We start from the raw sequence: 16,142 nt of genomic DNA on the forward strand, positions 1-16,142 counted from the left end.
AGCTGGAGGAACACAGCAGGCCAGGCAGCATCAGAGGAGCAGGAAAGAAGGGTCCTGACCCAAAATGTCAACTGCCCGGCTCCTCTGATGCTGCCTGGCCTGCTGTGTTCCTCCAGCTCCACACTGTGTTGTCTCTGACTTAAGCATCTGCAGTTCTTACTATCTCCAAGGTTTCCCATTTATTTTGCCATTAATTTAATCCCATTTAATTATATGCAAAAAATTGGACATGCATTCCCAAGTAAACATTTTCAGCCCCAAAATGTAACCTAAATGCACATCACTTGCTAATAACAAACACGTTTATAAATGGAGATTGTAGTGAAAAAATGGCATAATGGTACATGATCAGCCATGCTCTGTTTGAATGGCACAGCAGACTCGATACGCTGGATGGCCTAATCCTACTCCTATTACCTATGTTCTATAACACAATCCACACAATTCACAAGAACAGTTAATAGTGACAATTAGTAAGGTGGATTTTCTTCTGTCTCACTTTTGAATGTTCGTAGAATGCTTGAATGAATGGTTATACCTTGTGCTCTTCTTGGTAAAGACCCGTGCAACAAGTGGTAAAACTTTTATTCTCCCTGCTGAACTTTAAAATGATCCCTCTTTGAAATGAAGTTTATCTTTGAGAAGTTTTAGCTCTCCAATTAGCTTGAAAACCTCAGACAGGTGCTACAATGTTAGTTGCTTTTGATTCTTCCTTCTGTTCTTCATTTTCTCTGATCAACCCAATTCTTGCTGAAGCGGCATCAGTTTGTTACTTGTCAGGAGGTTCTGGCACATTTTCCAACATTATCTGGGTCCACTTTAGAAAATCCCACCTTGATGGCCAGTTACTCTCTGGAGTGGTGGAGTGTAAACGTGCATATATATCCAGCAGGTATTGTACTGGACTCGGCACTCTATGGCAGTCACCAACCTGTCCATGCAGTGAGCCACTCGCATGCAGAAGCAGCAGGGTTCCAACACCACTGCTGCAGTCCTGTAACCTAACCATCAAGGGTATCCGGTGCCGCTGACAACTTGCCTACTGCTCCTGCATCTGCTTGTGTGTGTATCTCAATGAAGCCACAAATGGCCTGGGGCTGCACAACAGCTTGGTCTCCAAACAGTCCCCAGAGTGCCAGCAACGTGGTGCATTTCTTCCTTAGCTATGTGAAGACTTGACAGTGATATGCTCATTAGCACGTGCACCTGACTGCATTCTAGCTAACATTCCCACCAAAGTGTCAGTATCTGAGCTGTTTTGTTTTATTCTGGGGTGGGGGGAGCAGTAGTGGTAATTGGGGGCAACCTTGTCAGGGCATTCTCTGAGACAGCCATGCTCTCTTCCTCAGAGGTAGAGCAGGTGATGTCTTGCACAGCAGGTCTGTTAACAGCAGAGACCATGATGATGCCATTCATGCCTGCAGAAGACAAAAGAAACAAAAACTGTCGCAAACAAATTCTGGCATATTAAGAATGCATTCTTAGTGGCAGCAATGCAAGATGAACAATGAACAAAGGTTTCAGCACCTCTATAGGACTGGTCTCGGACATTGCTGAAATGGGCCAGGCTCCAATGATCGCTGGGGATGAGGAATCAATTGCCAACATTCCACCACCTGTCTTGGTTCTTTCTGCCATTTTATGGCCTTTTTTCTCCTGGAATGAGAGAAAGGGAAGAATTGCAAGTGATGAAAGTGACTGGCACAGTTGTTAGTGCTGGTGCAGGTCAGGAAAGGTGGTACAGTGTCTCAAGTGAATGAGTAGACAGTGCTGTGGCCATGCAGGTTTAGAAGGATTGGGTGGCTGAGAGCAAGCAAGAGAAGATAATGCATGCAATGGTATGAATGGTGAACCATGAACCTTGGTGGGAGACAGGTGCAGCAGCAGAGACAGAGCGAGTGTGAGGCAGCAGGGAGAAGATGGAGGCACTTACCCTGGCCGAGCAAGGAAGCTTCTCACTGTTATGCATTTCTTTGATAGTTGAGACTGCACTGACCCAAGTGGCTAACTCTGATGAGAACAATGGGGGCTATTATAGTCAGGTTCATCCTTCATCGCATTTCTCTTACAGTTGCTGGACTGAGCAATTTTGTCAATTGTGGATCTTCCAGTTCTGAAGCCACAGGATTCAGGATAGATGTGTTCATCCAGGATCTGCAAATCTAAGAAGAGCAACATGGGCAAATACTTTTTCCCCATGGCATATTCTAAGGCACTTCTCGTCCATCCAGCAGACACATATTTGTGCAGATGTTGCAGGAACGCCAATTTTCTGAGTATGATTGTTTCAGGTAGCATGGCATCCACACCTTGTGCTTTGCGCCGATGGCAACAAATCAGTGACTCTATCAAGTTCCTCCAAAAGCCGTTCATTATCTAGCTCTTCAATGTTAGGCAGGCTCTAAGTGGCATGCAAACCTGCCTCACTAACCACATTCACGATTCAAGGTAGTGTTCCACCCATCTCTCCAAACGTTTATTGTAGTCAGGGATGATCTCCTTTCCTTTGTTTTGAGTGGAACTGATTGGTTGATGGATCTATCATCTTTTTGATCCCATCATTCATGCCCTTAGTATTCCTTGTGTCAAATGATATCTGGAAATTCTGGTATAGCAACTGACAGTCTGTTGGATTTTACTTTGAGCGGCTCATAGTACATTAATAACTCATCTCTTCTGGAACACTTTTATAATAAAAAGTGAGAGCAGATCATTTAACTTTGTTATTCTATTTTAGTGATATGAAGCAAGTAGTGCAAATACTGGAAAAATTGGTGAAAAAAACCAAAGTGCTGAAAACATTCATCTGGTCAGACAGCATCTGTGGAGAAAAAGAATGAACTTTTCAGGTCACGATGTTCCTTCATCAGTTCTGAATGTGAAATAAATGCACAGAGGCCAGCATCCCGTCACCGAGTCACCCTTTATTTACTTGTGCACAGCACACTGACTGTGGCCAGCCAGCTCAGAGTCAGTCCCCTCAACTGAGGAGATTCTAAATCCTCTGTTAATATTGGTCACCCAGGACTCCTGATTGGCCCAGGTTAACAAACATGACTATAACTGTCCCCGTTGTTCTCAGCAGAGTTAGCCACTTGAGTCAGTGCAGTCTCAACTATCGAAGAAATGCATAACAGTGAGAAGCTTTCTTGCTCAGCCAAGGTAAGTCACCCAGTACCTCCTGATTGGCCCAGGGTAACAACCCCAATCAAGGACCTTGTAGTCAATGAGGTCCACACAGTTCCAATCACTTCAGAATTTTATCTCCATTACAGAGATGGTAGCCTCAAACCTGTCAACAAATTTTCAGCTCTTGCTTCTCCTGTTTTGATGGAATGGTATTATAAATAATGTCTCAAAGCATGTTCCCTTTCACATCTAAATGCTGCAGTGTCTGTTCAGTCAAACTGCAGAATTATCAGTTCTTTTCTCGATTGGTAATAAGGCTGAAGTTGATTGGAGAATGGACTTTCTGCATTGAATGAAACACCTTCAATGATTGCATTCCAACTCTGGTACCAAGAGTGATCTTTATCATAGCGCTGTGGTCTCTTTATTAAGAATGCTGTTGAAAGTTATATCTGGTGATGAGCTGGCTAAGTTGGTACCAATGTCCTGATCGTGGATGTCTTCAGGGCACCTTGTAGCATGGACTGTTCTAAAAGGCAGTGTTGGCTACACACACGGCAGTAGTAAAGATCAAGCAGTATCTGACAATACTCAGCTATCCTTCTTAAGCCACGTAATATTCAAAGCAGGAGGACTACACCTCCTGGTAAACATCCACTCGTGTTTCAATTCCCAAGTAAATACAGCAAACTTTTTACTAACCAACACCTCTGGGACCAGGAGTGTGCCGGTTGATCAAATATTCTGCATAGTCAAGAGGTACGCGTAACCACAGTAAAAGCTGACCAAGTGAAATTTCAAGACATCAACATCCCTCAAAAAATCTATGTAAAAACATCAACAAACCTCCTAAAATCAATGTAAAAACACAAAGTAAATGAAACATTATGCGGGGGTATGCACATCACGACTATACTTTATTTACAGCGTAAATACTCAGATATCACAGTAGCTTGCGGCTTTTGAGATTTTCCATTTTTGCCAGTTTATCAAGACTGCCAGTTGAAACAAAGTTTGCTGTAAATATGTTCTAACTTAGCAATTCTGTTGATAGCAGCAAAGCCCACACCCTGCTCATACATTTTTTCTGAACTCTTTCCCAGCCAGATGTATAGGACCCACTTTCAGTGAATTTATTTTCTTGTAGGAAAGATGTCAACATTCAGCCTATCAAGCTTAGTTGTCTACAAGCGTTATTGACCATTGTAAGTCAGCCGTTACTTTTATGAACATTGTCCTAATGTTCCAGATTGCCAATCGCAGCACAAGCAGCTTCTTTCTTTCTGTTCATCTTATTTACCTGGTGCAAAGGATTTAATCAGATTAAGTAGAGACTTAAAAATTTTATCACCCAACTAAGAGGTGGGTAGACTATGGCAGGTCAGCATTTACTATTTGGGGCTGTCTGACTGGAGGTGGCATTGTGGGTCTAGCTACAGCATAGGGACTGCAGTTCAAGAAGACAGCTCACCACCATCTTCTCATGGGCAATGAGAGATGGGTTATAAATGCTGGCTAGCACAAGTGCATTAAAAAAAGGCCAGTGAGTGGTCAACTGGATGCCTGGTACCTTCCAGAGTCAACAAGTGGCATCTATTTTCAATCAATAAGTGGAATTTAATCACCCATGACTGCCATCACTCGAAAAACTGGCGTGTCTTCTCCAGATTGCAAGTCTCAGCAAAATTTATGGCGACTTCAGTCTCTTCAAATGTTACGGTCCTGCTCGGATTTGAAGGGAATGCATAGTTTGGTTGTAGGGTTGCAGTGAAGTAACATATTTAGACACTACAGTCTTTGAACTCCACTACCAATTTTGTGTCAGGGTTTCTTTCCTCATCCTTCAACTTTACAATGCATCACAAGGTAGTGGGCACATTAATCCGTAAAGTCCCAAATGCCTTGTGGATTTGTCACCTAATCTCAATCCAATTAAGAAGAAAACAAAGACTACTTTTCTTGTAGAAAGCCCTATTTCTTAAGTAAACTCTATCAAAAAATTCTCCAATGGTTAAAATTCATTAATTCTGAAACACCACTGAATCCATCATTTTGATATTCTTCAGTTAACCATTTGACAGCAGATGATGATATGACTATATTCAAAATCAAAGTGACAGCTTTGTAAAGTGTAAAGTGTGATACACATGCACATCACAGTATGTATAACGGATAACTATTAAAGGTATTTAACAGGACAAGAGCAGCTTTTCGCTTATGAAGCAGAGGAATATAGCATAACTAGTTTAATTTATAATTAATTCCTGTAATATTTTGTCTTATTTTCACTAGCACACATTGCTCAGGTAGAAGTTTAACAGAGTGCAGATTGTTTAGTAGCATATTTTACCAAACCTGATCGACAAGTGCTAATAATAAGCCAGTACTCTCAAAAGAAAATCAGTGAGTAAGCACAGGTATGGCTACAACTACACCTTTTAGAGAAGTTCTAATTTTAGTAGAAATCAAATATAACTGCAATCCAGATAAATGTTTCTCATGTGTAATTTATTTCAAATATCCACCACTAATAAAAGGGACTGAAGCCCCTGTCCCAATAACAAAGAAAACACTATGCTTTTCCATTTACCAATCTTACAAAACACTGCAAGTGTGTACTGAAATCATACACTAAATTACAATGTCTACTACTAATTTTTAAATTTAGAATCATCATCACAGTTCCTCATGACTCACTTGCACTCTCAGGGTGAGTCCGTAGGTGGCTGTTACACTTGGGGCAAGCGAAGGTCACAGGAAGGGGTGGATGGGGCATTGGTGTGGCAATGCACTCCTTTGGCTTCCATTTTTTCCCTGATGGCAAGTCTCGAGGTGCTTGACATCTTCTCTGATGTTCCTTCTCCACTTTGGAAGGTCTTGGGCCAGTAATTCCCAGGTGTCTTTGGGAATGTCGGTGAGGCCTTGAGGGTATCATTGAAGCACTTCCTCCGTCCGCCTGGGACTTGCCTGCTGTTTTGAAGCTGGGAGTACAGCATGTGCTTGAGGAGTCTCTCATCAGTCATGCAGACAATATGCCAAGCTCATCATAGTCGATCAAGAGTAGTCAACACCTCAAAGCAGGGGATGTTGGCCTGGTTGAGGACGCTAGCGTTGGTGTGTCTTTCTTCCCAGTGGATTCACAGGCTCTTGCACAAGCAGCACTGGTGGTACTGCTCCAGGACCTTGAGGTGTCTGCTGTAGACAGTCCACATCTCAGAGCCATATAGGAGGGCAGGAACCACCACAGCTCTGTAAAACATGATCATGGTGTCAGGTCTGATGTTGTTGTTCTCGAACACTCTTTTCCTCAGGCGGCCGAAGGATGCACTAGCACACTAGAGGCCATGCTGGATCTCTTTAATAGCTGCTTTGGCTGACAGGTCACTTCCAAGATATTGGAAATGACCAATGTTCTCTAAGGCCTCCCTGTGAGCCTTGAATTATTGGGGGTTTGCTCCACAATGCCAGGTCAGGTTGAAGAAAGGCCTTCATCTTGCAGATGTTCAGGGTGAGACCCATGTTAGCATATGCCTCCGCTGATGATGATGATCTGGAGTAAGTCCTCGGACGTTGCGTATACACAAGCGTCATCTGCATATTGCTGCTCGATGACATTGGTTGGGGTGACTTTGGTTTTGGCTTGAAGGCGGGAAATATTAAATAATTTCCCACAGGTTGTGTAATTTAGCTCAACTCCAGAGGGGTGCTTATTGGCGGGAAGGTAAAGCATTGCAGCGAGGTAGATCGAGAAGTGTTGTGGCAATGACACAGCCCTGTTTGACACGGATGCAAATGAAGAATGGTCGGTGGTGGAGCCATTTGTCATTACCACAACTGCCATGTTGTCGTAGTGCAGGCGAAAGATGGTGACTAATTTCATGGTGCAACCAAAACTTATCTGCTTGCACACCAGTCAACTGGGGGGGTGGCCACCTCTGAAAATGTATGACTCAAAATTCGGTCTCATAGATTCATCATTGGACTCCAGCTGCTGACAACTCCTGCACATATGATTGTCCAGAACTCAAGAAGCATGCTGGAGTTCACAAATGAAACAGATATGCATTCTACAAAACTGAGATGCCCTGTTATTCCTTTTTTTGGGACCAATAACCAAACTTCTTCATTCAGCTTCTCCCAGTTTATTCTGGTTTGCCAAGGTGCTGGTGATCACCCTTTTCCAATTCCTGTCAGTCACCCATTCTTCTATCATCTCCAGATAATCTGTTTAGGTCTCTAGCCACTCCACACTCCCGTGAGTTCTTAAGTCTTCTTTTTTCCTTCTTCCTCGCAGTACCATGTCTAACAAATCATCTCACCATGTCCTCTCTCTCCACACAACAGAATTTCTTCTTGGCTACTTCCTTTAATATTCCATAATTTTCACTGACCACCTGATATTCTAGTTCAAAATCTTAATCTTTCTTCAGGTTATAGTCAAATAGGCTCATTTGAAATCATAAGCTTTCGGAGTGCTGCTCCTTCATCAGGTGAAATGGACAACTTCACCTGACAAAGGAGCAGTGCTCCAAAAGCTTGTGCTTTCAAACAAACCTGTTGGAATATAACCTGGAGTCGTGGGACTTCTGACTTTGTCCACCCCAGTCCAACACTGGATTCTCCACACCTTGTTCTTTCTTGTCACCTGCACATCAATCCGAGCATCCACATCTCATAAGTATCCAGGCAGTTCCCTCTTCTTCATGTTGGTTAAGTTTCTGCACCATATAACAAGGTCAGTCTCACAAGTGTCTTCCAGATTGTTCCTTTTATCTTTTGATGGTACTTTTCTAACACACACACTTTAGTGCACTCTTCAAAATACTCCGAGTTAAACTATTAATTAATTCCCATATTTCAATCTTCTGCAACCAGCTACACCAGGTCTTTTTCTTACTCTCTCGATTATTTTTACACTTTCACTCTGATCTTCTTCCCTAGGTTCAAACTGATAGTCCATACACTGACTTTTTGACTGACTGATCTTCATACTTCTGACCTGCAATACTTTCCTCCAGATATTGTCACATTTTCGTCTCCACCACATAACTCATTGTCAACTGCAAACACTGATTATGACCGTTCCTTTCTCATTTGCTTGGTCAGGAATTCCACGAGAATCAAGGGGCTCAATGTCAATCCTTGGTAAAATTCAACATTGACTTTGAAATTCAAATAATGGTTGATATGCTAACTTATACACGTCAACTAAACTTGTCAGAAATGGAACTCGACCTTCTAAAAAAAAAAGTGATATAATTCTAGTTTGTTTTAAAACCTTAGATCCTTACCTCGGTACTTACCTCTCTACCAAACCTTAGTTCCGTCCAGTTTTGCAGTTTCTTCCTCTCTGCACTGACTTGGACACAGGAACAATTTGGGAACTATGTTCAATCTGGGCACAGCCTTCTCCTTTGCTGTATCTTTTATCTTACTTCACCTTTGCTCAATTCCTACTCCTCCTGATTTATTAATAAGAAATGTAATTAGCTACATCAGATTCCCAATTAGTCACATATTCAATATGCTAATTACAAATGCTTAAACCTTTGGTTGGACCAGCTATTAACTCAACCATTGTGTCCCCAAATCTGAAGATACAGAATTTGAGCTTCTCTTCAGATATTCCTTGTGACTGAAGCCAAGAACTCAAGCTTGAAATTCACGTCAATAGCATGATCAATTCCTCCAATCATACTGCCTGTGTGAGCCTGTAAAACCTCTTGCTGCACAGAACCAACTATTAAGATAGTTATAGCAACAGGAATAAGGGTTGGGGGAGATAGAGGGAGAAAGGCTGCACATTCTTCTACTGCTTCACCATCCATGGGAAAAATGTAAGGCATAAAATTAGCCATCACTTTGCTAGATACCTTATTCTGCAACCTTAGTGTATCGAGACTCACCTACATAGAGATTGCTTTTAAATGAATAAAATGAGTTGGCCTTGCACTGCAACACAATGACAGCTGTACCTGTTACCTGTGCTTGCAATGTATAGGGTGCCATTATTGGTACAACAGGACCCCACATTTGGTTCCAATTTGACTTATTTCTGACATACTTCCAGCATGGATAGGTATGAAGAAAAGACAGATACTTTGGTCTGATCACTCAAAGGAAATGGTTACACTAATGCAATTTTCTTGTTCCTAACAATGTTTAAACTTGTCTTTCAGATACTCTTATCTGTGGAGAACACAAAAATCAAATAAAACCTTTTCTGATTTTAAAAATAGTTTGTGATATACCTTCCTTAAATAGCAATGATCATCAACTATCTTCAAAATAGACAATCTTATGGATGTCTTTTTTTTTCCTGAAGAAGGGTCCAGACCCGAAACGTCAGCTTTCCTGCTCCTCTGATGGTGCTTCACCTGCTATGTTCATCCAGCTATACATCTTGTAATCTTGTGGATAGAACCTTTTTTCTCCAACCCAACTTCTTCCTCTAGCCTCTATGAACCAGCTGCTGGGAAGACACATATCTGAACCGCACCTAACTTGTAGATATGCAGCTTTCAACCAGCTGTCAAGAAATGTATATGCAATTTTTCAAAAACCCAAGAGCTAGGAAAACAAAATGTCACTTGAGAAAAAAGGTCCTGATTCACAGATGTAAAATAGCTCTTTTCTCCTATCAAAGATTGAGTCACTTATGATCATAAGTGCTGGAGAAAGCTCAAGAATTATGTATCTGCAGTCCATAGAAATATCACTATGGTTAGAAATAGTTAAAATTAAAATTATTATTGTACTAGAAATACCATGTGTAAATTATGGCACTTTTTAAAACAGTAGAGCTGTAAGGAACAATCGCTAAATTAATGGCTACAATGATAAATTTCCAAAAAATATTGAAATACTTAATAACGGTCAATGTAAAACAAAAACTCAAATTCTCATTTAAACACTAGCATAACCAATAGCAAAACCAGTATGTTGAATAGTATTCTCACTGAAAAGAAAAAAAGTTTGCATTCTGGAAGGAAGTCATATAATTCAAGAAATTGATTGATATCTTCTGTTTTTCTTCAGATATGATTTCCACTTAGTTTTGCTTGAGCATTAACAATTATGCTACAAGAACTTCAGTCAGAAACAATCTGTGCTTTTACTTCATACCAGAAAAAAGCAGCTGCATGTACATACATTATGTGAACATCAATATCAGATGAACTCTTACACAGAACATAGAACAGTACAGCACAGTACAGGCCCTTCGACCCTTTTTGGTGCTTGTCACTTGGCAGAATATTCCACAGTGAATTTCTGACCCAAGGCTGTTTCAACAGTGGTGAAATATGCCATACACTTTAAAAAAAAAAAAAAAAAATCACTCGTGGGTGTCACTGAACGACCCAGCATTTTTCGCCCATCCCTAATTGCCAGTGAGATAGTGGTGAGCTGCCTTTTTGAACCGCTGCAGTCCATGTCCTGTAGGTAGACTGCACATCCTCCAGTCAGACAGCTCCAATTAGAAAATGCTGACCTGCAGTCATCCACACACTGGCTTGATTGGATATTCCAGGATTCTGATTCAACAATATCGAAGGAACAGCAATTTATTCCCAATTCAGGAGATGACTGGCTTGGAAGGTAGTGTTCTGCTGCCACTGTCCTTCTAGATGGAAGTGATCATTAATGTGAAAGGTGGCAAAGGAGTCTTGGTAACATTCTGCAGCACATCTTGTAGATGATACACACTGGTGCTGCTGCTGGGCATCGGCGGAGGAGGGAATAGATATTTGTGGATGCGATGCCAAATGAGTGGGCTGCTTTGTCCTGGATGGTGTTGCTGGAGCATAATTCTCCCAGGCAAGGGGCGAGTATTCCATCGCACTTGTGCTTTGTACACGGAGAAGTTTTGGGGAGTCAGGAGATGAGTTACTCACTGCAGGATTCCAAGCCTCTGACCTGCTTTTGTAGCCATTGTACTTATATGGCTAGTCCAGTTGAGTTTCTGGTAATCGTCAGGATGTTGACAATGGGGAAATTTGTGTGATGGTGATGCCATTGAATTTCAAATGTCAATGGTTACATGATCTTTTCTTGAAGACAGTCATTACCTGGCATATGTGGAGCATTTGTTACTTGGCACTTCTCACCTCAAACCTGGGCAATGTCCAGGTCTTCCTCCATTTGGACCATGGGCTGCTTCAGTATCTGAAGAGTCATGAAAGGTGCTGAAAATTGTGCAAACATCAGCAAACATCCCCACTTATAGCCTTATGATGGAGGGAAGATCATTGACTAAACAGCTGAAGATGATTGGGCCAAAGTCAGTACCCTGAGGAACTCTTGCAGCGATATGCTGGAGCTTGGATAACGGACATCCATCTTCCTTTATGCTAAATGTGACTTCAACCAATGGAGAACTTTCTCCTTGAGTCTCAGTGATTTCAGTTTTGCTAGGACTCCTTGATGCCACACAAGGTCAACTACTGTTGTGAGTCAAAGGCTGTTACTCTCACTTCACCCTTAGAATTCAGCTCCGATTCCAATGTTTGAAACAGCCAGCAGATACTGCATGATATTACAGTTGATGACATCTTCTATCACTTTACTAATGATCAAGAGTAGACTGATGGTGTGGTAACTGGCTCGGCTGATTTTTTTGCTTTTTGTGTACAAGACATTCCTGAGCAATTTTCCACAATGATGCCAACGTTGCAGCTGTATTGGAACAGCTCAACAAGGGGTGCAGCAAGGTCTGAAGTACAGGTCTTCAGACTTCATGGAAAGCCCAGTTCTACACATCATGTCAAAGTATTTTTTCCTCATTTGTCTTCCACCCTCATCTCAATGAACAACATTAATTTTAAGATTGTTCTGTAGCAGCTTTTATTTATATATTTATACCCTAAAAATGATCCAAGTATGACATCTCAGATATTATCAGCCATGAAACCTCAAGCCATACTTGTAAAATTAAAATTATCTTGGAGCTTGATGCTTAAGTTTTCAGGTCTCACTTGTTACTCTGCTGTAATTCCTCTCTCAACATCACTGCTCCCTGGTGGCACTATCCACGCAAAATATTTTCTGTTGATCCACTTGTTTAATTTACATTTATGACATTTCGGTGGTTTCTACAAGATCAATGTACATATAAAAATATCAAAGTCTTGACCAACAGAAAAGCCTGAGTACAAACGCACGCTGACCATTTAGCAACAGAGCTTCTTTTGATATTAGTACTTCTTTGTCAGCAAGAAACCCCTGGCCTCCACTCAGATTTCCGGATACAGGCCAGTGAGAGCAATTTTATTGGTATCAGATGTGGGCATTATTAAGATATTATTAATATCATGACAAGCCATTTAATTGTCCGAGAACTAGAACCATTAACAGATAAGGAAAGAAAATGGAGAAGGGGCTGGAGGTGAAGAGATGTGACGATTGGGGTGGGGGAGGAGAAAAAAGAAAACTGAGGAGAAAGATGAAGATGGCCAATGTAAGAGGCAAGAGCAAAGGATTAACAATGTAAGCAAGAAATCAAAAATAAATCAAGCCAGTTGCAATTGTCAGATCACTGAATTCAGAACTTACAGGTCCAAATCAAATTTCACAGTCTGAGAATATCTATTCAGTCCTTCCTTTAAAAAAGTAAACTGGAAATAAAATGCTGATAAATGGTGAAAGTTCACTAAGTTAAAGGTTGTTGTAAAAATCCAAGATATTAACTAAATAGAGAGAGGAGGGGTGGGGCTAGGGAAGGTAGGCGAGAGGGTGATAGGTGAATGCAGTGGACAGGCAGGAGAGAAGATGGACAGGTTGTGTCAGGTCAAGGAGATGGGATGAGAGGGAGGGTTGGAAATGGGATGAGGCCGGGGGTGGGGAGATTTTAAAACTGGTGAATTCTTTGTTTAGGCCATTGGGCTGTAGGCTACCGAGGCGGAATATGTGTTGCTCCTCCAGTTTGCACATGGTATCATTGTAGAACAGGAGGAGGCACAGGATGGACATGTCACCCAGGGAGTGGGAGGGAGAGTTAAAATGGTTGGCGACCGGAAAGTGTTGTTGTTTGTTGCGTACAGAGCACAGATACTCTACGAAACGGTTTTCGAGTCTACGCTTGGTCTCACCAATGTAGAGGAAGCCACATCGGGAGCAACGGATACATTAAACCAAGTTAGAAGATGTACAGGTGAACCCCTGATATGAAAGGTTTGCTTAGGGCCTTGAATGGAGGTGAGGGGGAAGGTGTAGGGGCAGGTATAGGGGCAGGGGTAGCATTTCCTGCAGTTGCAGGGCAAGGTGCCTGGTGTGGTGGGGTTAGTGGGGAATGTGGAGTGGACGAAGGAGTCGCGGAGTGAGCAGTCCCTACGAAAAACAAAAAGGGGTTGGGAGGGAAATATCTCTTTGGTTATGGGTTTGGATTGTAGGTGGCAGAAGTGGCGGAGAGTATTACGCTGGATGTGGGGGTTGGTGGGGTGATATATGAGGGCGAGGGGAATTCTGTCTTTATTTTTGTTGGCAGGGGGAGAGGTGGTTTGAGGGCAGATGTGCAGGAAATGCAAAAGGTGCAGTCGAGGGCATTTTTGATCACCGGAAGGGGGATGTTGCGGTCCTTGAAATAGGAAGACATCGGAGATGTCCGGGAGTGGAACGTTCTATCTGGGGAGCATGTGGCAGAGGAATTGGGAGTAAGGGATTGCATTCTTGCAAGATGGTGAGCGAGAGGAGGTGTAGTCCATGTAGCAATGGGAGTCGGTGGGCTTGAAATAAATGTCAGTGTTGAGGCGGTTACCAGAGATGGAGACGGAGAGGTCCAGGAAGGGGAGTGAGTTATCAGAGATGGTCCAGGTGAATTTCAGGCTGGGGTGAAAGGTGTTCATAAAGTTGATGAACTGTTCAAGCTCCTTGTGGAAGCATGAGTCAGCGCCGATACAATCATCAATATAGTGAAGGAAGAGGTGGGGAATAGTGCCAGTGTACCAACGGAAAAGTGACTGTTCCACATACCCTACAAAGAGGCAGGCATAGCCTGGCCCCCTTGTGGGTGCCCATGGCCACCCCCTTAGCCTGTAGAAAGTGCATTCATCTGCATTCACCGATTACCATTCCACCTACCTTCCCCAGCCCCATCCCTCCTCTCTGTATTTATTTCCCAGCTCCCTTTCCCCTCCCCATTTCTGAAGGGTTCCGACCCGAAACATCAACTTTCCTGCTCCTCTGTTGCTTCTTGGTCTGTTGTATTCCTCCAGCTCCACACTGTATTGTCTCTGACTCCAGTATCTGCATTTCTTGCTATCTCCAAGATCTTAACTAAATGCCCTTTCAGGAAGGAAAGCCGCATTTGGCCCGTATGTCACTGTGAGTCCCGTGCCAATGAGATTAATCTTAAATAGCCTTTAAAGTGGCTGAGAATTAGTAAGAACTGCAGACGCTGGAGTCAGATAACAGTGTGGAGCTGGAGGAACTCAGCAGGCCAGACAGTATCAGAGGAGTAGGAAAGAAAGGTCCTGACCTGAAATATCAACTTTCCTGCTCCTCTGATGCTGCCTGGCCTGCTGTGTCCTCCAACTCTGCACTGTGTTATCTTTAAAGTGGCTGACTGGGTTTCTCAGGTTGAACTTGTACTGTTGGCTTTATTCTGAACTGCATTAGTCATCTAGACAACCAAGGTAATCAATTATCACATTAATGTAGTACGTATCTCATAAAAGTAAAATGTTAGCCAATTATAAAAGTATTGAATAGAAATTCAGAATAAAAATCAAGCCATTTATTTTAAACATGCTTAACTTTCCAAATTACTCAGTGAAACTAAAACACAACTTTACTTTTTCAAGTGATACCCATTCTTCACTTCTTTTGCTTTCCATTCATCCTCTTTTCTTCCTTCTTTTTCCACCTTCACTCCTCACTATTCCCCTCTGCCCCCGTTCGCCTTCTCCCACCTCGAGGCATCATCTTCCACTTCTTTCTCCCTCCCCGAATCTCGCCTTCCATTCTTCTCACTCCTTCTATCCATTACCATAACAACCTTCATCCCTCTTTGTCCCCCTCTCTACAGACTCATCCCTCCCTCTGTCTCTCTTTCTTATTCTTCTCCCTCCTCGAATTTCTCCTTCATTTCTTCTCACTCTTTCTATTCATTACTGTAAATAACTTTCATCTCTCCTTGTTCCCCACTCTGTCGACTCACTCCCAACCATGCCCCAATTCTCCATTTTTCTCTTCCCTTCCATCTTTCCCTTTTGACTGGGAATGGGAGTAGTTTTGCAGGGGAGGCGGGGAGGGGTATGATGAAGCATGGGGGGTGGTGATATTGGAGGAGATGTGGGGGTATAAGATGGTTTTGGGGAGGGTACTGGCGTAGTTATTGGGGTAAGAATGGTTGTGGAAGTTGGTATTGGGAGGGGTTATGGAGAATGGGATGGTTTTCGAAAGGTAATAGATGATTTTGGGGGGCTATTGGGTGATTCTGGGGGGTTACTGAGGTGATATTGGGAAGTATTAGGATGATTTTGGGGGCCATATCAGGGTGATTTTTGGGATATTGAGGTGATTTTGGAGTGATTTTTGGGGGGTACTGGCTGGTTTTGAGAGTATTAGAGTTAAATTTGGAGGTATTGGATTGATTTTGACAGGTATTGGGTGAATTTAGGGTACTGGAATTATTTTGAGGGGTACGGGTGATTTTGGAGGATATTGGTGTAGTTTTTGGGACACATTGGGGTGACTGTGGGGGATATTCGGGTGATTTTGGGGATATTGAGGTGACTATGGGAGTATTGGGGTGATTTTGGGAGGTATTGGGGGATAATGGGATAAGTTTTGGGGTATTGGGGCAATTTTTGGGGTATTGGGGTGATTTTGGGAGGTATTGGCACGATTTTGGGGGTATTGGGGTGATTTTGGGGGTACTGGGGTGATTTTGGGGGTACTGGGGTGACTATAGGGAATATTGGGGTGATTTTGTGGGTATTGGTGTGACTATAGGGGAATATTAGGGTGATTTTCAGGGTATTGGTGTGACCACAGAGGAATATTAGTGTGATTTT

The 16,142-nt window shown here is 42.5% G+C and overlaps 1 protein-coding gene across 2 annotated transcripts in view; it reads right to left on the minus strand.

Moving 5' to 3' along the window:
* Positions 1-16,142, minus strand: part of LOC125487274 (zinc finger protein 541-like) — a 53,552-nt gene that overhangs the window by 36,775 nt on the left and 635 nt on the right. Inside the window, exons 2-3 of one of the 2 annotated variants that reach the window (XM_048618125.1) lie at positions 1,528-1,656; positions 539-1,418 (exon numbers count right to left, since the gene is read on the minus strand). The exons of the other annotated variant lie outside the window; for it this stretch is intronic. The gene's annotated coding sequence lies outside the window, so the exon portion shown is untranslated. The remainder of the gene's footprint in view (positions 1-538; positions 1,419-1,527; positions 1,657-16,142) is intronic. 2 annotated transcript variants of the gene reach the window in all.

Source organism: Rhincodon typus, chromosome 39 (genome assembly GCF_021869965.1).
Source record: "Rhincodon typus isolate 14 chromosome 39, sRhiTyp1.1, whole genome shotgun sequence".
Taxonomy (NCBI): domain Eukaryota; kingdom Metazoa; phylum Chordata; class Chondrichthyes; order Orectolobiformes; family Rhincodontidae; genus Rhincodon; species Rhincodon typus.